Source organism: Galleria mellonella, unplaced genomic scaffold (genome assembly GCF_026898425.1).
Source record: "Galleria mellonella isolate WM207_F2 unplaced genomic scaffold, CSIRO_AGI_GalMel_v1 utg38, whole genome shotgun sequence".
NCBI lineage: Eukaryota > Metazoa > Arthropoda > Insecta > Lepidoptera > Pyralidae > Galleria > Galleria mellonella.
In genome coordinates, this window is record NW_026442090.1 from 1,762,720 (window position 1) to 1,789,306 (window position 26,587).

Sequence of the window (26,587 nt, forward strand, 5' to 3'; positions counted from 1 at the left end):
CTGGCTTGCCAGGCGGATTGGCAACCGCAGTTAGGGTTTGGTGACGTTTAAATAAGGACCGTTTAAATACCGCCCTTCCCTATACCGTTAAATTCTCTTACCTCTTACTACACCCATTGGAAAGGAAAGGGGTGGCCCATTCTATGTCGGAAATACACTGTTTTAGACTATTTATAACACCTAAACTAATACCACAGCTATAACGCAGAATGTGCTTATTATTAAAATACAAGTTCCAAATTTAAATTAAAAAACAAAAATAGAAGCTGTGGAAAAAATTGTTTTACGAGCCAGTTCTTTTTATGATTAGATTTTTAGAAATATGAAAAGGTTTTTAGGGGATTTCGTGTATTTTTTGTGATATTTTAATTTTGTTCAGCGCCTCAATCTGCTTTATGAGATAAAATGTTCGAAATAGGGGATACTCGATGAGAGGTTACTCCTTAAGTAGATATGTAATACAAATGTAATCAAACAAACAATCGAACCGACCATTAGATGATCTGCTTATAATGTCTTAATTACGAGCAATAGAAATTAAAAATCGATAAATTTATTAAAAGTTTCGATTTGTTACTAATTTTGTAACAGGCGAGACTCTGAGTGCTTTAACTAGACATATGGTAGTAAGGCATATAGTATACAAGATGGGTCTATCCTTTGGACACACTATGCAAACTGTGCGATGAGAAATCGGAATCTATGAAACCCTTGATGCAACTATGATTCGTTAGCAAGTATACGAATGAGTCTACTACGAACAGCTTATCCAGAGCCAGGGGTCTTTAGATATCTTAAACCACGGGATATTGCAAAGTAACACATAGGATCTATAAAATGATGTTATAAGGCAGAAAGAAGCACAAAAGATACCAATGGGTTGACGTGCAACAGTTTAGTTGACTTCATACGCGAATAAAATATAACATAAGGTTTTTTTATTTTCTCTTATGCAACTCTGAATGACAAACAAGCTGACAGCCCATCTGATGGAAAGCGGTAACCATCGCCTATAGACATGAAAAGTACCATGGACAAAACAGAGTATACTGTTTCCCCCATAGACTTAGTAAAACGTACTACGTATTAGGTTTCGCCCATGTTACTCTCCATGCCATGTTGTCCAGTTGTGACTCCTGGAGAGTAAGGTGTTATTTTAATATGAGCAATACATATATAAAATTTACAATTTTCATTTTTTTTAAATCTATTCTCCGCTATTTACTCTCTCTGTTTAGCGTAACGGTTGACTGATAAAGAATACCTAAGTCCACCCTGTAGACATATTTTAATGCGTGCAAACGTATAAAAAAAATATTTTTTTCGATTTGTTACTAATTTATTTTAGATTATTTAAATAAAACAAGAGTACACCTTTATCTCATAAACAATATGTTTAAAATATATATTTAAAGAATACATATTAATTGAATTAAAACAAATAAACAATTTAAGTTTCTAAACATATAATAATTTTAATTTGGCAGACTAAAAGTTGGTCTGTTTTTTACACTTGCTGCTTTATCCATATAATTAAAGCTATACTATATAACAATGCAGTTTCACAACTCTTGACTTGTAACTTATGCAAAACACAATTTACGACCACTAAAACTATATATATAACAAGAGCAATGCATATGTAATACCATGAAAACATGACCTAACCCAAAATAACAGAGTATTCCCAACTCGGGCTCTGTTTGTAAACATAATCAAACATCGCCGACGTCACAGCGACCTCTCTTGTTGCTTTACTCCGGCAACGTTATAAAAGTTGCATACAAACTTGTCTCCTTTGAATATTGCATACATTTCCCCGTACCGTTCCTTGTCCGTGAAATCTTTTTCGAGTGATTTCCAGTAGTAAGAGGTTCCCAATTCGTCTATACTTCTTTTGTAACACGATTACGTTATCAGCCAATTCTCAATAAATTAGTTAATCTTTTCATAACCAAAAAAGTGTGATTATATTACATGAATAATTCTGAACAAACTTTAAAAATTATTTTTACACTCGACAGATTATATCCCATGTTATGCTATATTTTGTGATGATTAAAATTGCCGTTTTCTTTGCGAAGTAAACGTCCATTTGTATACACAATTTTGAGTTCGAAATTTAAATATTTTAATAAACTAAAAGTAATCCTCATTTAAATTTTATATATTTATTTTATTCATTTACGAGTATTTAAACTTTAATATACAGTAAAATTCTATGTGCAATTGGCGCACTTAACACCGGACGGTGTTCTCTACCAGTCAACCATTGTGAAAACCGAGAAATAATAATAATAAATAATTTATTTAGTTGCATATATATAATTTTCCCTTTATATTTATGTATGTATACTAAAGTTATCATTTTATGTTAGTTATATGTACATGAGCGATGAGCAGTAGCATACCTCTTAAGACATCTCCAAAGCCTAACTGCAGTTGCCAATCCGCCTGCCAAGCGTGACAACTATTGGCAAAACCTCCAAAGGGAAGGCTTATGTTTAGCAGTGGACAGTTAAAAGCTAATATGATGATGATGATGATGTACATACTTAATTATATGTTAGTATCTTTACCTTTCCCAATGATAAAGTACCGCGTTCGTGATTCACTTTTCATCAAAAAATTCACAAAGTTTGACTGGTAGAAAATGCTACTAGCATCAAGTCCACCTTTTGTACTATTTTTTGGTAAATCAAGTTATTTAAGTAAATAAATAATTCTACTAAAAACATAAATATTAAAATATAAATAGATAGATAGATAGATACTCTTTATTGTTTCCTCCAAAAGATTACAGTAGTAAATTTATTATAAATATAAATAATTACAAGAAATAATCACAATGAGAAAACATCAGGAGACTTTATCGCTAAGAACGATCTCGATATATAGATATTTGTTACTCGATCACGCTTAACGGCTAAACGAATTTGAATGAAATTTAGTACACATGTAGGTTATATATTGGACGTGATGCACACAGGCTAACTCAAGGTAAAAAAATGGTATTTCTATAACTTATTTATTTATTTATTAAACTTTAATACACGTAAAAAGTGTAAATAGCGGACCTAACACCATACGGCGTTATCTACCAGTCGACCGTAGTAAATAAATGAAACAAAGTAAAAAACATGTCATCAATTAACAATATATTTTTAGAAGTCATTTTTTTTTAATTAAAATTTACTTTTGAACTATACAGAAAACGTAATAGGTACGTAATTAGCGATCCATTAATGAATCACTTGCCCTCTACTTAGAAACGATGAATAATTTATTTTGCATTTCTAACTGGGGAAAACGGTTCATTGACCGGATGGGATGACGTCATTCATGGTACCGCACGTCACCCCATATTTCAAGTCACTGTCCTCCAGATAAGTGCAAATACAGCGTTACAGCTGATTAAAGGTCGATGATAAAGTCGAACGAAGTCAAGGTCAAATGGAACATCAACGATGTGCACAGTCAGCGCAATTCAAAAGGCTCATTCAATATTATTCACCTTGATATTCAATAGAGAAATAGAAGGGGAAAGTCGCACAGGATTTTTTTTTCATATATTTTCATATGTTTTATAAGTACTTAGATTATATATGTAGATAGCCATCAAGCCTTAAAAACGGATCAACATTTTGTCAAATTAGCTGACTCGAGTTTTTTTTTTTTTTTTATTAATGTTCTATATATATACTTATGCACACAATGTATTTTGACGTATCTATATTTAATTATTTAATAAATAAAAGAGTTTTTACGCATTAAAAAGTGCAGAATTTATACGAAAAAATAAATATAGAAGTTATAATGTAATCACTCATAACTATGTATCACGCAAAATTGTATGAAAAAGTTGACTCGCTTTTCTCGAAACAATTGTATGGAGACACTCTATCTATATAATCTAAGAGTAAGTACTCATCTCTATGCTCATGTTAATTCTATTAATGATATAAATGCAAAAGTTTGTAACGATATATGGACACATGGATATTTTTTATGCAACTTAGAATGGTAAATAAGCTGAAGCCACCTGATGGAAAGTGGTAACCGTCGCCTATAGACATGAGCAGTACCATGGACATAACAGGGTATACTGTTTCGCCCATGATACCTCACATGCGTTGCCATTTCTGAGGACTCTAATGTTGTGTTGCACAAAAAAAAAAGGACTTCAGTAATAACAAAATCAGTTATTTTGATTTAAAAACTGAATTACATAACCAATTTTGATAAAATTTTATAAACTACTAATGGATAAAAAAAGAATTTTGTATATTGTTCTAGAATTGACGAAGTTATGAGTTGACAAAAATAAAAAATACGACCGTATTGAGAATCTATTATTTCTTTAGTATTTTGAAGTCGATTTTTTTTAATGGGTGAAAATGGTATGGTAACCCCGCCTGCGCTAACGGGATACGCTGGCGGAGCACCAGTGAAGGGTGATAGATGAGAATGAAAGCAGGCCAGTTAGCCCATCATGATGAATTCATCAGGAATTAACCACGATAGTTTCCAGGGAGAACCGCGAGGAGGTCGCCCTAGATTGGGTATATTGCTAGCAATAGGATTCTCAGTCTCCATTACTAACAATCCCTTTCCCCCCTTTTAAAGTCGATTGAAAACAATACATTTTGAGCATTCTCCCACGCACAACCACTCTTTGGAATCCACTTCTAGCAGCAGTATTTCCGAACCGATACGACAACATAACCTTCAAGAAAAGAGCATATTCCTTTTTTAAAGGCCGGCAGCACACCTGCAATGCCGTAGGTGTTGTGGGTGACCATGGGCGGCGGTAGTCACTTACCATCAGGTGAGCCGCATGCTAGTTTCCCCCCTGTGTTGTAAAAAAAAAATCTAACTATACAGTTGAAATAGATAATTAGTCTTTATTGTTCACTCTGAAATATTACAGATTATTCATTATTAAACTCATCTGTATTTACATCTGTCCCATCCGTGTTCCTGTAATGAAGCAGCTTTTCTTGCATGCCTGTGTATCGGTTTGAAGGATGGAATATAGCAGCAAAATTACAGGGTACAGAATCATAACATAATAATTTCCAAAAATGGCAGCGCATGAGGGTTATCTTGGGTATTCTATAATAATCATGATACTGTTCATATTTATGGGCTACGGTTATTGTTTCCCATTATGGCTTATTGGCCATTATGAGTATCATAAAAAATATTTTCATTCTAATTAACGCGCACAAATATACGTCGTATGGTCCCGGCGTAAAATGTGAGAGGTGACTAAAGCAATTTAATGATCGAGGTATGGGCAGCAGCATCCCTCTTTAAACATCACCAAAACTTAACTGTAGTTGCCAATGCGCTTTCCAAGCGTGGCAACTACTGGCAAAATACTCCAATAAGATAAGGCCTATGTTCAGCAGTGGATAGTTAACTGATATGGTATATGGTAACGCGTATAAAGCCGGGAAACATTGCTAGTTTATTAATAAATATGATGTTTATAGTATTCCAAATCTATATTATTCTACATCTATCGACCGTTAGCTTGTTTATCTTTCAGGCTTGGCAATCGCAGTTATATTTAAAGAGGGGCATTGCTACCTATCCCCCGACCAATAAATACCTTTAGTCCCCTTTTATGACACCTACGAGAAAGGAGTGCCCATTTTATATCAGAACCAAACACTTGACATATATCAACCTTTAAAGCCAGAGAAGGGTTTTTAAAATCGGTAGCGCCTGTCAACTATTATACCGTTATTAGAATGCAAAGGTCACTCCGACAAAAGCTTTATCTGTAGGGACAGTGACGTAGGCGGCTGTTCTCCGAATGAGAGACGAATATGTACCAATTGTATAATTCACTTGCTCTATCCCTCATTTATCCTCGTGTGAATTAAAAAAAAAACATTCCGATATAAAGGCTCTGTAATAATTCGATCTGGTCATCTGAAATCCATCTGTGAATTGTTAGTAATGGAGAATAAATGTGTCATTATATGGTGTCTCACAACCCCATAACCAGCAATATACCCTTATCAGGTCATTCTCCTAGAAACTACCGAGATTAATTTTTGTCGAATTCTTCATAATAAGGCCAACTGAACTACATACATTCTCGCCTATTGTCTCTTACTGGTACTCCATCAGCATATTCAGTTAGCGCAGGCGGGGATACCATTCCATTTTCACCCATTAAAAAAGAAACTCAACCATTACTGTTAACGTAACTAATTCCAACTTAGGATCATCTCCCCGTTGGGTGGTTTTACTAGTAGTTTAGTGATTTTTTAAAAGGAGCACTGCTGTCTATCTCTCGACCATTAAATTATCTTACTTGCTTCTTACAACATCTACAGGCAAAGAAGGGATGACCTATTTATTGTATGTCGGAACTACACGGCAAGTTAATTTAACTTAACTGTTATTTTAACTCCTATTAGGTCAAATTGCACGTGGTCCTCAGTGGAAACCTTCGCAGTTATTTTTTTAATAATTAAAGATTTATGGCACATTAAAATATACAGTCATGGGCTTACGGTAATTTCAAAGTGAATTATATATGTATAAAATGTAACATTATGCCCAGCACATTAGTGTCTAAACTAGGCCTAGCCTATATCTTAGACACCAATGCCTTCAATTGTTTAAAATAAATTACAATGTTGTATCCAAAAATGTGCTATTATTAGTAAAATAGATGTCATGCTCTGTATTGTTCAACTGGTTAATTTATAAGATTTATTATTTTTAAAATTATATAATTTATAATATAAAAAAGTCAATGCCTGATGCATTCGTCACAACGGACCATCTAATTTGATTTCTTGCCTCCTCACGCCCCTCTGGTAGAAATCAAAGCGTTATCATTTTATACTACAGAATATAATATCACATACCACCAACTTAATTTCAAATTTAAATTGCTAGAAAAGTAATAGAAACACTGGATTTTTAATTACTAATAAATCTATCATTTCTTAAATAATTATAATTTAAAGAATACTAAGACCAATACAAACACACACACATACATAAGGTTGCCTAGAAGAAATCTCTATATAGCGATAAGGCCGCCCATTGTTGCCTCATCATCTTGAGAAGGAAGGAACAATAGAGAGTTTTATTTCGTTCATCCATACAATTATATACAAACAAATATAAATATTTGTTGATTTGATATTTCATATCATGTCGATTTCGAACCTGCGACCACGATTTAAAAGGTGAGATATATTAACCGCTAAACCACTGAAGTAAACATATGTTCACTTTAGTGGTGTACGCAAATGATAAGTTTTTTTATGCAACTTAGAATGACAAACAAGCTGACGGCCCATTTGATGGAAAGCGGTAACCGTCGCTTATAGGTATGAGCAGTACTATGAACATAACAGAGTATAATGTTTCGCCCATGATACCCCCATTCGTTGCCATTCCTAAAGACTTAGGTGTTATTCCTCTGTACCCTGTAAATTCACTGCCATATCCAACCCTTCAAACCGAAACGCAGCCATGCAAACACAACTACTTCCCGGTAGAAACACGAATGGGACAGAGGTGCCCAAGCAAACGACTTTTGTACAAAGTCTCTCTCTGGTAAATACATGTCTATAATATGTCGATGAAAACTTATTTACAGAAATACTCAGTCAAATTTAAGCATGAGATATATCCTTATTTAGAATATTAGAAGTATTATGCATAAAGATATAATCCTTTTAAATGTATTTAAATATCATTTAGATGTGTAATATTGTCCAGTATTAATGTTGTGTTCGTTCTAAAGCTGTAACACTCATTATTTCTTAATTTTTTTAATTAGCTATTATTTTTTTTATCTCCACCAATTCACAATTCCTATCAGACATGCAAAGGTTGACTGGAAGAGATCCCTTTTATAGGATAAGTACGCCATTGTACTCATTCTTTCAAGAACTCTATATCTTATAATTTAAGACTTTACTGTACAATAAAATGTTACAAACATACAAACCCGCGTTGATGCAGCATGTTGGCGATATATCGTCATTATTGTAAATAAATCGCGTGATAAGAGACATTGAACCTTTGGAATCGTTTACCGTTTATTATCACTAACGACAGTTCAGAGGTTTCAAACGTTTGCTACCATCGAAATATCTATAATTAACTACCACCATTCATACCAGTAGACAATCAGTAAAATTGGAAAAGCACTTCAGTTGAGTTATATTTTTTTTATTGCGTTCAGTCATGATCATTTCAAAAGTTACTTTGTAGTATGATCAGTTATACTCGAGTCTTTTCTATAAAAATATATATACTGACGCTTATAATCCATAATGAGGTAGTCAGAGGAATTTGTAACATGGCCATATTTTATTAGTAACAGGAGACGAACTTACAACCAGCATTCGGATTAATTTCCACGTTAATATCCATAATTCCGTCAGCGTGTTTGCTATTATAAGTCGCATATAAGTTCATATTGTAAGCAAATTACATTTCATTGAAAATTTATCACTTTTAATTTATCTCACAACCTTTGTATAATATGTATAATAATTAAATTATCTAATGGTTGTATATTTTCAAATTAGAAACAATAAAAGTTGACAGCAAATACCACTTGTAATTGTTAAAAATTCAAAATTATTCTTTAAATACATCTCACAACTTTAAATGACGATGATGAAAGTATTTAAATATTTATTTATTTAAACTTTATTGTCCAATAAAATGTAGTACTGACAACGGATTTATTACCAACAGGTATACTTTAGGATATGCAGAGACACTCGATGGTGGTTTAAAAAATATAATTATGTATATTTTAGTATACAAACATTCATAAAATAAACATACACAGTAAAATGGTATTTATATATTTATATCATGTATCTTTAAATCAAATCCCTAAGAATTCCATCCAAATATCGCTTTTAATGCTAAAAATTGGAACTCTATGATGTAGCGAATTATGATTCGTTTGAAGTCATCTCACAACCCTTGAGCTTGTATCATAATGATGAAAGAATCTAATTGTTATTTATCATAAAAAGGCTAAGTTAAAGCCACAAAAATTCTTCCAAATATCGCTTCTAATTGCTACCAATTGGAATCCTATAACGTGAGTAAATTGAGAATTTTTCCTCAACAATTCATTCTTTATCGGATTTAATTAAGATGCTTGGCTCACAACCCTTGCTTGTTGGAATTCCCTTACTCGATTTATATTTAACAACGCAAATATTAGCTTGCCAGACATAAAATACTTTCAACCCTTGATCTTATTTAGATACTTCGCGAAACTTCTTGGTGTATTCTTATTAAATAAAAAAAGTTACAACCTTAAAAATTATTTTTATTTTACTTTTTCATGCAAAGTTCTTTTATGTGAATTTCACATGAAAATAGAATGCATATTACCTATATGGAAAAAAAATTTTTGATAAAAGCTATGGAAATCTATATTTGCCACTAGGTATTTATTTATTTTGTGGATGTTACATTAAATTGGTATCTAATTAATCATCATCCACTCCCTTCATCTTCGTCCCTCTTAGATGAGGGACGAAGATGTATTTTTTTTTAAGTAAATGGGTTTTAAATTTTATTCATATTTCAATGCTCCTTATTATTTAAAATCCATTATTTATATTTTATATAATAAAAAAAAAAGTTTCGCTAATTTCTTGTTCAAGCGTAAAACGATAAACCCTGGTAACTAGAAATTTTACTATGTACAAAAATAATGAAATCATTTTGTTTAAAATCATTAAGTATCAATAATAAAATTTTGTACAAAACAAATATCAAAAGAATATTATATTATATACAATTATTCATAAATGTTTTATAATTCAAAAAGCAGTTCATACCTTTCAAAATTAATTAGTCCATTTCAATTACGATTCGTTCACAAAAGCACGTTCCGATTCAGTTCAGTTTTAAACCAATCAAGTCAAATATGCACTGAACGTATTGAACTATTTTTTTTTTCACATTAGAGAATAAATTAAAGAAAAATATAAAACACACTGGCCAGAAACTATATTTATTGTAAATACGAATTATTTCAAATTCGCATCTACAACTTTCGAATTTTGAATCGCCGAGCGCTCGGAACATTCAAACGTGCGGCAGCCACGGCGAAAGCTGCCGAATGGTATCTGACTGAAGCCGCACCTGTTGTGTTCGTAGCTACAAACACACACATGCGTAAAATGCAACGTAGTGATGAGAAAGTCAACACACAAGTGTAACATATTAATTGAATTTCCAGTAAATAGTCGAAACGTTTATTTTTTTTTTTCTACCGTAATCTAGACAGTAAAAGCAGCTGCCAATAAAATGCGTAGGTGCTACATACAAGTGTAGGGGTATTTTATAAAACTTAATTTAGAAATATAAAACCACATGTAGTTTCATTAATTAAATGTAAAAATGAATAGTTTGTTAATGTAATTTAACGAAACTATTTTCAATAGCAGAACTAGATTCATGATATCATTTTCTCATAGTTATATTTCATTGTCTTTTTTTATACAACTTAGAATAGCAAACAAGCTAACGGTGAAATGGGTAACTGATGAAAGTGATAACCATCGCCTATAGATATGAACAGTATCATGAAGATAAAAGTATATACTGTGTCGCCCATGATTCTCTTCATGAGCTACCATTTCTGAAAATTAAGGTATTATGCCTCTGTACCCTGTAATTTTGATGCCATATCCCATCCTTCAAACAAAAACACAGTTATGCAAACATAACTGCTTCACGACGACTCTAAACAGGCAAACGAAGTGTAGGACGACCTCCCACTAGATAGAGCGATGACCTCAAATGCATTGCAAAGACTAGTCGATACAGATTTATCGGGGCCGTTATTCAATGCTGCAACAGCTCGTCGGAGATGCAACAGCTGATACGATGACGATGATTATGTACTATCTTCTTGCCCGCAACTTTGCTCGCGTAGATTTCAGAAATAGGAATCAATGAATAAGACTACTTTTAGATCAACATCTAGATAGATAAATGCGACTATTAGGAAGAAACATACATTACATTTTAAGTTAGACCTTCAAAAATACTGTTACGAAAATTGCATTCAATTTGATGCAGTACTTTTTGCGTAATACTGGAACAAATGTACAGATAGCTAAACGAACAGACAGACATTTTTTTTATTTTTTTTTTGGAATCTATTGCTCTTATTAACAAAGAAAGAAATCAATATTTGTATTCAAGTAAACTTAGACTTAAGCATTTATGAATAGTAATTTTTTTCATTACCGCCCATTCGGAATGCAATTTAACCCAAAAAGAACGGGCAAGAAACTCAGCTGTTGCGTTTTTCAAAAAGTTTAATTATACAAATAATGATTTTTTTTTTGTATTTTTTTTTATTTGTATAAATACAAACTACTAAGCAGTATCAGATCATAAACTCAAAAATATATAGTATATAATTAAAACTAATTAATAAAATCAATTGCAATGACCAAAGCAGACCACTCTTTACAGGCAGCGCCCATTCACAAGTATTAAGCAATCTCATGTTATTTTTTCTTAAATATCTCCCACGTTTTCATCCATTTACAATTTTATTACATTATTAAGATAAACTTATACAAGTATAACATCTTTTTTGTGAAATACTATAAATGATTGATTAATAATAATTGACTGTTTTGAAATTTGATTTTCAAATTTGTAATATTACTAAGGATAACATGTAATAAATTGTTAACAAAAGTCATCAGACCAAACCTCGCGACCTAAATACATCCATCATAAAGTGAAGCTATATCAAAGGCACAAAGCCGCAAAGAGCCAAAGGTAATGCTTCCTTGTTAACATGTATAATATGCAAGCTACGCCGTAACGGGCTACGGGAATGTTGAGGCTACGTCGTAGCTCCCGTGCCGTAGCACGGTGCTACAAATGAGTTTGTTAATAATTTACAGTTGATGTTTTTAATATTTTGCTAGATGTATACCGCGGTTTCGTCTATGTTATTGATAGTTATTTATAATCCATCTATACCTTCCTCAAGAAATAAATGCAAAAAGATATTTTTTCAAATCCGACTCATGTATTGCTTTCAAACAAACTGTTACTGGCAGTTTGGCCAGTCGGTATTTCGGTATTTTCTTTGTATATATATATATATATATACAAAGAAATTTATGTATTAATGTATTTTTTTAAATTATTCTTTTATATATTCTATTCAATCGAGTTCAAAAAAGAAGAGGTTCTATGTTTCACTGTATATTTATTTTTTGTGTTTCATTTTAACATTTCTTATAAGTTTAACATATAGTTTACGTGACCCATACATCGTTCTACTGTTTCTTCCATTAAGTGAACACTTTCGCTTAATTATGTGTAGATATATATATATATATATATATATATATATATATATATATATATATATATATATATATATATATATATATATATATCAAATATAGATACTAAATTAATTAAATGTTTTGCAATAGAGAGAGATAGAACTATTAGAGATCATATCTTTTTTCAGTGACTGGCCAATATATTATTCGGAATACAATTTTATAATTACTTCGTAACAGTAGTATAGAAACCAAATTTAAGGCTAAAAAGTAGTAGTACTGTAGTAATACTCTCTGTAGTGTATAAACCAAACTTAAGGCTAAACATTAGTAGTACTGTACTAGTACCCTCTGTGGTATCCATACCAAATTTAAGGCTAAACAGTAGTAATACTGTAGTAATACTCCCTGTATTGTACAAATCAAATTTAAGATTAAACAGTAGTAGTATTATAGTAATACTCCCTGTAGTGTATAAACCATATTTAAAGCTAAACAGTAGTAGTACTGTAGTAATACCTTCTATAGTGTACAAACGAAATTTAAGGCTAAACAGTAGTAGTACTGTAGTAATACTCCCTGTAGTGTAAAAACCAAATTTAAGGCTAAACAACCTAACGAAATAATGGTAATACACAACTCGACCTCTGAACTATTTATACGAAAGAATGATTTAAACTATTTCAAGCTAAAAATATCAGAATTTATTATTGGCTGGACATGATAACCTTACAATTAGACAACCTTAAGTATAATTTAAAGTTAGCTATTTTGGTCCGTCTTTAATGATATATGACAAGAAATACGCAAACGGCTCCATATATGAAAGTCCATAATTATTTTCTAGTTCGAGAGCTAGTGTTCATGTTTTCAATAATAGATAGATAGATAGATATATAATTTATTTACATTACTTACAACATATAAATAACAACAGATATAGATACATACACAAAAAAAGAAATAAAAGAACATATATACAAAAAAAAATTAAAATAAATAAAAGAAGTAACATAATTTTTATTTTTTACGTGTACATAATAACACAAAATTGTCCCAACTCAATTCATTGCTTTACTCTCAAAAGAGAAAAACACTGATATTCTGTTGTGGTCCAAATTAATACAAAAAACAATATTATTTTATTAATTTTATAAAATTACCTAGACCATGTCGGTACATAGGAAATATTTGAGAACAAAATAGGAAATATTGAAGAAAAAAATAGTATGAGGTGTCTTAATAAGGGCAATAGATGCAAAACAGAAATAATGTCTATCTGTTCATTTGTCTGTCTGTAAGTGTAAAAATTACTGTACCAATGTAGTAACACTCTTTACAGTCCTAAAAACTTTAAATCTGGCGTAAGTTTTATCTTGATATGTCATCTTTTTCAATGGTTTTTCTTTGTTTTATTTTTCTTAATAAAACTATGTCATTATTAAAAAAAATGTTTTTCCTACATATGATATCCACGCATATGAAGTAGTGGGCATAGACCTAGCTCTAAACTTATTTCTTCTCAAAATAACGAAAAAAAAAAAAAAAGACACTGTTAATATTAACAGAATATAATTTATCGTTTTTAAATGATAAGTATTTAGTGGCTACCCCTTCCTTCCCATGACTTAGGGAATTTAATGGTCGAGGAATAGACAGCAGCGTCTCTCTTAAAACGTCACCAAAGTGTAACTGCGATATAAAAAAGGGATGGTCCATTCTATGCCACGACTAAACAGCACTTGACGGAGTACTTACAGAAAATCTCAGTGTAATTATCTTTAAAATTCTATGAACATACAGACGAGATGTATAAAGCGGCAGTAATTATTCAAAGAGATTATGTTGGAACGAGGTTTTGAGATTTACGAAGACGAATCCCGAATTCTCAGAGCTAGTGACGGGATTGATTAAAGTAACTGATTATTCACAGACACACAGCCTAGCGACTTATACATTTGTTTTATTAGAATGTATAAAAATTTTAAATGATATATACTTCAGATTTCTAACTACGTTTTACTATATTTTATTCATTCATTAATTCGTTTGTTTATTTATTTCATAAAAGTATACATTGCGTGAAAAACATTATTAATGCAGGTTCTTAAAATATTTCTCAACACAACAAATATTAAGTAAAGTAAAAATGCCTAAAGCTTAACTGCTGTTGCCAATCCGCGCACCAAGCTTGGCGACTACTGGCAAAACCCCTCAAGGGGTTGGCTTATATTCAGCAGTGAACAATTAAAAGCTGACATGGTAATGATTCAGTAAAGTAAAACCTTTATTAATAAATACAAGATTGCGCTATTACATATTTTTTATTCTAGTTTACAAATTAAGGTTACCTATGTCTTATAAGGCAGCTCCTTCCATCATACAAGAATCAATACTTTGTAATAATATATGCATAATTAACAATATTGCATTTTTTATACCATAAAGGTGGCAAACAAGCAAACAGCCCGTCTGATGGTAAACGGTCACTGCAGCCTATGGACGCCTGCAACACCAGGGGTGTCAAGTGTGCACTGCCGACCCTGAAGAAATCTTCATATATCCTTTTTAAAGAATCCCAAACTACTCTAGGAAAAACCTCGGCAGGGAGCTCATTCCACAGCCTGAGCGTTCGTGGGAGAAAATTTCTCTGAAACTGCACTGTACGTGACCATTTAGGTTCAAGCGTGTGAGGATGAATTCCCTGTCGATGGCAAGCGGGTATATAAACAATAAATGCTATCTACAAGTGATTTATTTTATTGACTTTTATATTTCTGAAATCTACACGTACGAAGTAGTGGGACACAATAATTTTTAACTAAAATAAAAAAAATCTTTAATCTGGTAAAACTGTTTAAAGTCAATTTGGTTCTATCCGCATGGTAAACACAAAACTGCATATTATTTGAGATATAATATTAAGGGTCCCTTCGGAGCGAGATATCGCGACAAATACGGAAATTTTTGCGGTTAGCACGCAAACTTGTGTCTCCGGGGAGTTAAATTGGACAAGTATTTGTCCTATTTTACGTCTAAGAGATGCTTGAACATAGCATAAGTTTTACTGGGCACTCTTCGATCCATTCCCGAGAGATATTTGCTTGGCCGTTATAATTTGCCTCTCTATATCTACTTGAAATATCCTTATTTGATAATCTTAATCTGTAATGGATAATCTAGTGGTTTAACACACCGTCTCACCTTCCGGCGATCGCGAATTCGATTCTCGCACAATACAAATATTTGTAAACTGTGAAATCATTATAAAATGCATTGCGAACTAAGCGGTAGATTCGTAAAAAAATACTATTCCAAAAAGCTTATAAATAAGTTTACTTGAATAAAAATTATTTTTATTTATTTTTATTTCAAAAAATTTTTACAAATATTTGCATTCAGCGAGATTGTATTTGTCTGGATGTTATCTATCTATTGAAAATAATTAAATATTTTTCTTATATATGCTCTGCTTAGTATGGACATCGTATAATATGTATTTGTTTATTTAATACATCGTTTCCCTGGCAAAATTTTTGGTCGGGTCAATTTAGGCAATTAACTTTTTGAATTTATTCGGGTCTGAATGTTTTAGTTAGTACCTCCAAATATGTATTGCTTAATTCTTCATAAAATTTACTATCCTAGCGTAAATTATTTTTCTTTATTATAGCACGATATGGGACTACAACATACTGTGTTCAACACAGACAATACGAGTATGGTCAATGAGTATGGTTGTGCGTGTATTATTTAATGTTTTAATTTAAAATCACTTTACTATTTACACCATAGCCCTTGCACTATAAGGTTTTGATTATTCATCGATATCGAGTTACGTAAGTTACGACCTTATGATGTTTTTTTAATGTTTTTCGTATTTGACCTTATTGAATATTATTACAATATTAATATTTAAAACTCACCCCTATCTGAATAAATACATCATTAAATTTATTTTTATAATACTTAGAATGGTAAACAAGCTGAGCTATACCAGAGGGAGACTGTACAAAAGTTATTTGCTTGACACCTCTGTCTCATTCGTGTTTCTACTGTAAAGCAGTTGTGTTTGCATGACGGTGTATCGGTTTTAAGGGTGGGATATGGCAGTGAATTTACAGGGTACAGAGAAATAACACCTGAGTCCTCAGGAATGGCAACGCATTGGGGGTTTCATAGGCGAAAAAGTATACTCTGTTATGTCCATGGTACTGCTCAAGTCTATAGGCGACGGTTACCACTTTCCATCAGGTGGGCCGTCAGCTTGTTTGCCATTCTAAAGTGCATAAAAACAGCTGATGACTTGCCTGATGGAAAGTGGTGGCAATTACCTAGAGACATGGCCAGTACTATGAATATCACAGATTTTACTCTTAGCCATGATACTTCTCATGCGTAGCCATTCCTGAGGATTATGGTTTTACGCGTCTATATCCTGTAATTTTACTGCCATATCCCACTATTCATGTCATACTTAACGACAGAGGTATGGACAGCAGCGTCTCTCTCAAAATGTTACCAAAGGCTAACTCTGGTTGCCAACCTGCTTGCCAAACGTGGCAACTACTGGCAAACCTCTCCTTTATAGAGGAGGCCTATGTTCAGCAGTGGGCACTTAATGGCTGATATGAGAACATGATAATTCCAATCTCCAAATCGAAACACAACAATATCGTCATAGTCGTAGAATACTGACGGATCTTTATATGTAATATTTGTCAGATCCGTCAGTATTCTACGACTATGACGATATAAGTACAGCTGCTTCATGGCGGAAACACTAGTTTTTTGTTTTTTTTTAACCGACTTCAAAAAGAAAGAGGTTCTCAATTCAATTATATTTTTTCTTATGTTTGTTACCTCATAACTCCATCAGTTACATTTTTTTTTATTTGAAAGGATATTCTTACAAATTAGTCTCAGAATTTTTATAAAAATCGATTTAATAATTTAGTTTTTAAATTAATTGTTTTTGACAGTATTTGAATCAGTTGTTTTTTGTGAAACTCAATCTTTAATTGTTATAAAAATAAAAACACATTGAGCGTTACTCAAAGATAAAACCAGTTAAAGGTAAACAATGAAAAGAGATAACCCACGCTACTTATTCAATGTAGTAGAACAGAGTATACTGTGCCGCCCACGATTCTATTAATTTTGTTGTTGTTCTGTTGTTGACTCCTGTTGACTGGTGATCAAAGTAGCTGCCTAAAATCGAATCGTTTATAAAATTTAACGGTATTTTATAATTTTACATTTATTGAATTACAAATTTACAAGTCAAATAAAAATATGTGCAATTAATTTTCACTTTGGCTTCAAATAATATATTCTAATGTTTCATAATTACTATATACTATCTAATAAGTTCGTGTGGTCCCTGCATAAAATAAACCACTATTTCTTTCGCCTTGGGTGTTAGAAGAGGTGAATAAGAGAACTTATAGTCGAGGAATAGACAGCAGCGTCCCTATTAAAATATTACTAATGATTTATTAGATCATCATCATCAGCATAGCAACCATTATATGATGCTGCTATACTGCTGAATAAAGGCTTCCCCATAAATTACACAATTGGAGTGATTTTCCAGTACTTGGCATGCTTGGAAAGCGAGTTGGCGACCGCAGTCAGGCTTTAGGGATTTTTTTTTATTTTTTTTTTATACAACCATTTTTTTTAATAAAAACAATAGCAAACAAGCTGACGGTCCATCTGATGGAAAGTGGTAACCGTCGCCTATAGACATGAGCAGTACCATGGATATAACAGAGTATACTGTTTCGCCCATGATACCCCCATGCGTTGCCATTCCTGAGGACTCAGGTGTTATTTTTATATATATTTTTTTTTTATACGACTTTGAATGGCAAACAAGCTGACGGCCCACCTGATGGAAAGTTGTAACCGTCGCCTATAGACATGAGCAGTACCATGGACATAACAGAGTATACTGTTTCGTATTATATTACGAGGGACGCTGCTGTCCATCCCTTGACCTCCCGTCGCCTCTCACAGCACCCACGGGATAGAAATAGGTGGCCTATTCTATACGAGACCACATGGTTAATGACTCATTAACTCAACTAAATTATTATAATCATTTAATTCTCTTATTACACCTTTTACTTTCCGATATTGCACCACGAGGCTGGGCCAGCGACTCTACTACTCGCGTACAAATAAGTATGCTAATTCTTACATGACCCGGACTGTAACAATGCGTGATAGCCTTTCCCGTGACATGTTTCCTTCGTCTTATAACCTCAAACCTTTAGACGTAGTCTGAAAAACTACTTAGTGAGCTGAGTGAGTGAGATATATTGTGATCAACCATTGAGAGTGGAACGTTCTCCTTACAATCTATTTACTAAAAATACAATGGGCTAGATGAATAGGAAGGGGCTAAATATAACCTTAAAAAGTGCTAAGTTGGCAACATTGCATTATTCTCCTCAGGTGTCGTCGACTCTCACATATGATACGTCTTAGTCACCGGCCATCTCGACACTGTACGTCGGTTGTGTTAGTCTCTTGTTTGACAGTGATACATCGCATGTCGACCGTCTATTAGGACGGGATACATGTGTGGAGTTTTTGGCGGGAATTGAAATTTAAATATTTTATCTTTTTTTTTTAATTGGTATTGTTTAGGTAAGTCACATCCCTATAAATATCATAATACCCTCCAATCGCGTAACATTCTACCGATTCCCTTGACATAAGAGAAACAGACAAATGGTCGGCCCCAGTCCAACGTCTACCGCGTAACACTCTGCAACGGGTTGGTGTTGTGTGCCTATTTACTGTGTGGAGAACTCGTGAACCCCCTGGACATTCCCTATTATCGTTCCTAAATGGCTCGAGTGATTGTTTACCCAACATAGTGTGGTTTTCACGAATAGACCAAAATAGATCAGCGCCATTGTGACATTCACGTGGCGTGGCTTCCTGAATCCTGGTGCATCCTGAGCGTGTACCGCTTACGCTAAATCTGCAGTCAAGGTGAGTCCGTACCATTTTGACATACAAACTTCTTTTATGGGACCTAGAACCCGAGCCCAGCCTAGGTCTCATATTACTTTTGCTTCCAATTGTGCTAACATGTATTACAATTTAAACCAGCCACTTTCCTTATCAGGTATATATCTTTACTAATCCTATTAATAAATGCGAAAGTCTGCAAAAACTACGGAAAGGATTAGAATTAAATTTGGTACACGCATAGGTTATATTCTGACTTAACACACAGAATGTTTTATGTTGATTCACGCAGGTGATACCGCGGAATATAGCTGTTATGAAATAAAAGTTAAATTTAACTTTGCTTAGATGATCATTATAAGATTAGGCATACATATACTTCTTGATACATATACTTTTTTCTTTAATAATTAAGATTGTCCCGCACAAAAACAAACCGACTTCAATCGTAGAAAACTAGTTATTTTGAATTAATAACTTAACTACTGAACCGATTTTGATAGGATTTCTTTGAGGCCAATTTGTTGTAAACAAATCTTTCAGATAAAAAAATAATTTTACAAATCGGTTTACAGCTGACAGAGTTATGAGGTAACAAACATAAAAAAGTACAACCGAAATTGATCCCTACCTTCGTTTAAAATCGATTGAAAAAAGGTTACTTTTTTGCAGAATTGAAACTACTATTATTCCTTGCAGAGCAAAATCAACTTATCGTGTATTTACACGATACTCTATGCTACATTTAAATATTTTAATTTTTTTTTATACAACCTAGAATGGCAAAAAAGCTGCCGGCCCACCTGATGGAAAGTGGTAACCGTCGCCTATAGACATGAGCAGTATCATGGACATAACAGAATATACTGTTTCGCCCATGATAATGCCATTTGAGGACTATGTTATTCCTCTGCAGTAAATTCACGCCATATCCCATTTAAACCGAAACACAGTCATGCAAACACAAATACCCAAGCAATCGACTTTTGTACAAAGTCTCTCTCTGGTATACATTATCTATATGATTAATTTGGTCTTCCATCGGTGCATTTCTCATTTGAAAATAAAAATAGGAATATTTTAATGTAATAACTACCGTATTAACGTATATTTTAGTCGAGAAAACCCGACTAGTTCCAAAATCATCCGAGACCCTTAATCATTAGCGGCCATGACGTAACCATAAGCCTAACTGAACGCCTCGACGTGTACAAAATACATATTTTATATTATGAAACTTTTAACAATAAAATAGAAATAGTTAAAAAAAACTATACTAGTGAAGCATAATCCAGTCACTATTAACATTGTTTATTTTTATGCACATTTTTTTTTTTCTAACTAGAGATTTTGAATAGAATAAAAGCGGAAAATGTATCGCTTTTTATACATTCATTCATACATTTCAGTGCCTCGTGGTGAAAACTACAGGTCATTTGAGTCGGTAAACATTCGCAAGGCTTACGTAAGAAATGGTTTTTCGCTCAATCTTTTAAGTTTCAATATAAAATATAACATGTAATATTAAATATAACATGTTCACTTCACACTCATCTACGCGCTATAGTAGATCTTTTACCGTCCATGCTGCTAGATTGTGCAATTCTCTTCCCATATTTATCCGTGAGAGTCAATCTCCAAATATTTTTAAGAGTAGACTTAAAGAGCATCTTCTATCCCTATGAACATATATTTATTTATCTATATATGTAGGTATATTGTATGTATATGTGTATGTGTGTGTAAGTATATGCATAGATGTAGGTATATACATATATAATGTTTATTTCTCCGATTAAATATAATGTAATTAATTTAATTTTGTCTGTTTAAAAATTGTCACAATATTGTACACTGCTGTATCCGCTGGCATTGATGCTCCTTTCCTTTTTGGGTTTGCTGGAAGAAAACTCTATCAGAGTTAGCTCACCTTTGTACTTTTTATTACCTCTGTCATATTCTTATAACTAGTGTGTACAATAAAGAATCAAATAAATAAAAAAATAAATGTTGCGAATAACAGTTATAACATTTTATATTCTACGTCAAAACTTCAAATTATTTCTTCCATTTATTTTCACTAGATATAGAAAAAAATCAATCTCTGGCATGCAAGCTATAGCTTTAAAAAATTATCTAGACATTTAGATTTGTTTAATACTAAGATAAGGTTTTCTTCATTATAAAATTTTCTAGCACTTGTTTATTTTAATGAAAAATTTATAAAAGAATAGAAAGAATTTATAGAAGTATAATGATAAAAATATCATTATAAAAACGAATTATGAATTTAAATAAATGACTGCATTTTTTAATATTACTTTAAAAATTCCATATCACTGTTGATTTCATATTTATTTTGTCATGTAAGATATTTTTACAGAGCAAAACCTAATTTTAGTGAAGTTACATGTCTATAGGGGACAGTTATCATTTTCCATCAGGTATTCCAAGGTTGTCTGGAAGAGATTGCTTAGTAATAAGACCGCCTTTTGTACTACACTATACGTATTGAAAATTGTTTTAACAAATCATGTTATGTTGGTGCAATAAAGTGTTAAATAAATAACTAAATAAATAAATATTCCGTTAGCTTGTGTGCCATTCTAAGTTGCATAAAAATACATTCTATACATACTTAGTTCTATATTTTCGTACATTTTAGGAAATATTTTGTTATTCATATATATGTTACAAAATTTCACATTTATTATATTAATAGGATTATAATATTTTACAACCGTTTAGTGAGTAATAGGCTTTATTTAATAAATAAATATTTCTTACCTTTATCCTTTTAAACGTATTGGTATAGATCTAAATATTATTCGGTATTTTAATATAATAGAAATCCATTCCCACTAAGTACACTCATCCTTTTTATTGGGTTAAGAAAATGGAATGGCAACCCAACTTGCGCTATCGATATAAGTACACTGCACAATGGTTTACAAAATTAATAATGAGAATAAAATATAACCCTACTAGCGGTGGTCTGTGGCTTTGTTCACGTAAGTAAGTAAGTATCCTAAGTACCCGTGTATGAAATTTCAACCTGTCAATACTCCCCTTACAGAGATTATTAGCTAACATTTAACAGCTTTTTTTTTATACAACTTGGAATGACAAACAAGCTGACGGCTCACCTGATGGAAAGTGGTAACCGACGCCTATAGACATGAGCAGTACCATGGACATAACAGAGTATACTGTTTCGCCCATGACACCCCCCATACGTTGTCATTCCTGAGGACTCAGGTGTTATTTCTCTGTACCCAGTAAATTCACGCCATATCCCACCCTTCAAACTAAAACACAGCCATGCAAACACAACTGCTTCATAGAAACACGAATAGGAAAGAGGTGCCCAAACAATCGACTTTTGTACAGTCTCCCTCTGGTATAATAAATACCAAATTTCATTAAAATCTGTTAAATATGATTTTTATATGGCAACGGTCATTTTACTGGACCACCTTGGACTTATTATATGTTAATAGCCACACTACTAAGAATCGTGTAACAGAGAAAACACTATCGTCTCTCTCTCTCTCTCTCTCATCTACGCCATTGTCATAAAGTTGTATTGTACTTTGTTCTCTTAATAAAGTAATAAATACGCATTTTTTATTAATCCAGAGCAGTATCCCCGTCATCCAAGAATCCCTTAAAAAGTGTGAAGGTATTAATAGACTCAGTAAAGTCTATTGATTGCAAAAACAAATTGAAATCGACTCAGTACTGGGAAAATAATACACATACATATATGTAATAAAAATAACTATATCTTTACATCTATACTAATATTATATAGAGGAAATATTTGATTATTTATTTGTAATGGATAATCTCAAAAATTACTGTAGATATATGGTACTAAAATAAAAATATAAATTAAATGCTGTCGACATATGCATTAAATTGTTAGTTTAGATAACAAAAAAAAAAAAGAAAGATTTTATAATATTTTTTCTATGCTTTTTGATTTATAATAGACTATTATTATATTATTCATAATAGACTCAAAAACTATTTAATCAATTTTAAAAATTCCTTTACATACGGAAAGCTACTTTATCAGCGATTAATATAGAGTATATAATATTTTCAAAAAATTTAGAGATCCCTACTAAAATTACAACAGTGTAAAAGTATAAAAAAATTGTTTTAGACTCTGTAAATGTCATCTTTAAGTTATTCGAATTGAAAATTTCGTCGAAATAGAAGTTGCAATGGGTATAAAAATTCTAAATGCGAGTACAATTTCGCGGCGTGACTGAACAGCCTTACGCTTAATAGTATTGTTATCTTCTATTGATCTAAAATACTAATTTATCTTTCTATCCATCTATACGTGCAAAGCCAAAGCGAATCGATAATTCACCAGAGGGAGACTTTGTACAAAAGTCGATTGCTTGAGTACCTCTGTCTCATTCGTGTTTCAACCGTGAAGCAGCTGTGTTTGCATGGCTGTGTTTCGGTTTGAAGGATGGCGTGAATTTACTGGGTACAGAGGAATAACACCTGAGTCCTCAGGAATGGTATCGCATGGGGGGTATCATGGGCGAAACAGTATACTCTGTTATGTCCACGGTACTTCTCATGTCTATAGGCGACGGTTACCACTGTCCATCAGGTGGACGGTCAGCTTGTTTGCCATTCTAAGTTGTATAAAAAAAAAATTGTATATGTAATATGTTATTGAACGGGAAAAGAACATTAATTAAGATAATAGAGAATTTCGATATAACGATTTTTTTAAGAGCATAGTAGAAGGAAAAATAGAGGGCCAAAGAGGAAGAGGAAGATCGAGGAATAACTACATGGGACAGATAAAGGAAACACTAGGTGTCATATCGTATAGGGCGATCAATGATATGGCCTGGGATAGAGCTGGCTGGAAGAAGATGCATGAATTAGTTGCACCGACAAGAGGAAACTCTTAAATGAAAAGAAGAAGAATATGCTAGATATTTGTTATTATGTTTTTTGTTAGGAATGCCACAATGAAGTGTGGCTTCGATGTTCCTATAAATACTCACTTAAAATTTTTCTATTAAAAAATTTCCTCTTGTCCTAATTCATGTATTCTGTTACTATATGGGCTGGAGAAAGATACAATCGCGGATGAAATCGTGGGTAAAAACTAATAAATAAATTACATAAAAAATAGACGAAGTTTTCCGATGTTGTATACAAAATTCGAAGTTTTCCGATTTTGCCATCCGATTAAGGATCCCCATTAACTGCACAGCGGCTTAATTAAAGCTGTCAGTTTAAAAAAAGGTTGCAAAAAGTAACATCTGTTACAGATATTATGTTGAAATCTGTATTGCGCAGTTCTCTTTTTAATATTGAAATTTCGCATAGAAATAATTTAAATAACAAAGTTAAAAGTTATCAAGATTTCTTAGAGCTATTCTTAACGATTTCTTTACTAAACAAATTTTTGTACAATATATTTAATTTTCATAATTTTCTTTATTTATCAAAGTTATTTATTTACTTTCCCCTTTTATAATTTAAAAATAATTTTATAATTTTTAATAATAGAGGAAACAAACGAGCATAAGGCCCACTGTTAAGTGATTACTACCACCAATTAGCATTTTCAAGATCAGAGAAATTTCAGGTGTATTCTCGGCCTTTTAAGATGGAAAATGCTCTTATCTTGAAGTTTTCAATATCATATCTGTTCTGTACTGCTACTGTAATATAATATGTTTTATAATTTTTCTATATGAGTTAAAATGGAAATTAAATTAATAGTTCACATAATGAAAAGTCACCGTGTGGTTCTGGAATAGAATGGGTGACCCTTTTCTTTCCCGTGGGTGTCATAACAGGCGACTAAGGAAATTTAATGGTCGAGAAATAGGCAGCACGATTGCCAACCCATCTCCAAGCATGGCAACTACTGGTAATACTAGAACAAACATACAGACAGATAGACAAAATTTCGAAATATTATTTATATTTTTTTGGCCTTCATTAGTCTCATTAAGACCCCTCGTATTATTTTTTTCTTAAATATCTCCCATGTACATATATTGTATAGTTACAATTTTATTATATTAGTAAGAGAATGCTATTATTTATTGACCATAATTTGTATAAGCTAATAAATAAAATAATGAGGAAAAAATCAGAAACTAAGAGATTAAAATTAAATTTTGTTTATTGGTGAATGCGTCACTAAAATTTTCTGTTTGGTTATTATTCTTTTTTTTTATATTTTCTAAACCGTCTACATATTTTATAGACAAAAGTTCATTAAAATTTTGGATCAAAAAGACAATCTGTGTGCATATGTGTGTGTGTGATTTTTTTTTTCATCGTCATTATATCAGCCTTTCACTGTCCACCGCTGAACATAGGTTAAGGGATTTTGCCAGTATTTGCCATGTAGCAGGCAGATAGATTAGAATTACAAATTAATAAGTTTGTAAGTCACAAATAGTTACAAAATAGATTAGAGGCACTACACGTGAATCAACAAAAACAAGAATGAACAAAAGAATAAAATGAAATAGGAAAAATGAACAAAAATTTAAACAAAAATGCGAGTACACAATTTACTTATCAGTGATTACTTCACTAGACTCGCAAACCTGTTTCGTAGTAATCGGTGATTGACTAATTAAATTAGTACATAGTGAATGCCATTTACGGTCCTGTTCTTTTAAAATTTATCATTTAAGTACGGAAAAGATAAAATAAATTTGAAATGAAATATGAAATAATAATAATAACGGTGAACGGTCTTATCCCAACCAGTCTGGAACAACATCTCAGACGGTTGGGATTCAGAGGCGGCTCACTCCCAGGAAAGATGCAGAAAGCGGTGCTCTTAGATTCTGCCCGCATTGTACGCCGGTTTCTCTCCCTGGGGCCCTGAACCCCGGCCGACTGTACTTTCTGCCGGGGGTTAGTTGCCATCTCCTCTCCTTAAGAGGGGAGATGAGAATATGTGTAAAAATTTAAAAATAATAAGAAAAAAGGACCAAAAGGAAACCGAGGTTTTCCCAAGAGACTACAGCATGGGGTTCTTCAAAAGAGGGGTAAAGAGGTTTCAGGGTCGGTAACGCACGCGTAATACCTCTAGTATTGCAGGTGTTCATAGGCTACGGTAACCACTTATCATCAGGTGGGCCGTATGCTTGTTTGCCACTTCAGTGGTATATAAAAAAATAATGAAAAATAGTTGTGGTTCTATGAGGTACTTATTTCTAATACTATTACATATGTTTGTTATA

The 26,587-nt window shown here is 32.4% G+C and overlaps 2 protein-coding genes across 5 annotated transcripts in view; one reads left to right on the forward strand and one right to left on the reverse strand.

Annotated features, from left to right (window-relative positions):
- LOC113523057 (5-hydroxytryptamine receptor 2C) overlaps positions 1 to 10,129 on the reverse strand; it is a 120,501-nt gene extending 110,372 nt beyond the window's left edge. For all 4 annotated transcript variants that reach the window (XM_026908923.3, XM_031914150.2, XM_031914151.2 and 1 more), the window contains exon 1: positions 9,858 to 10,129. The gene's annotated coding sequence lies outside the window, so the exon portion shown is untranslated. The remainder of the gene's footprint in view (positions 1 to 9,857) is intronic.
- The window catches only part of LOC113522598 (uncharacterized), a 407,257-nt gene that overhangs the window by 337,230 nt on the left and 43,440 nt on the right, over positions 1 to 26,587 (forward strand). The window lies entirely within an intron of this gene.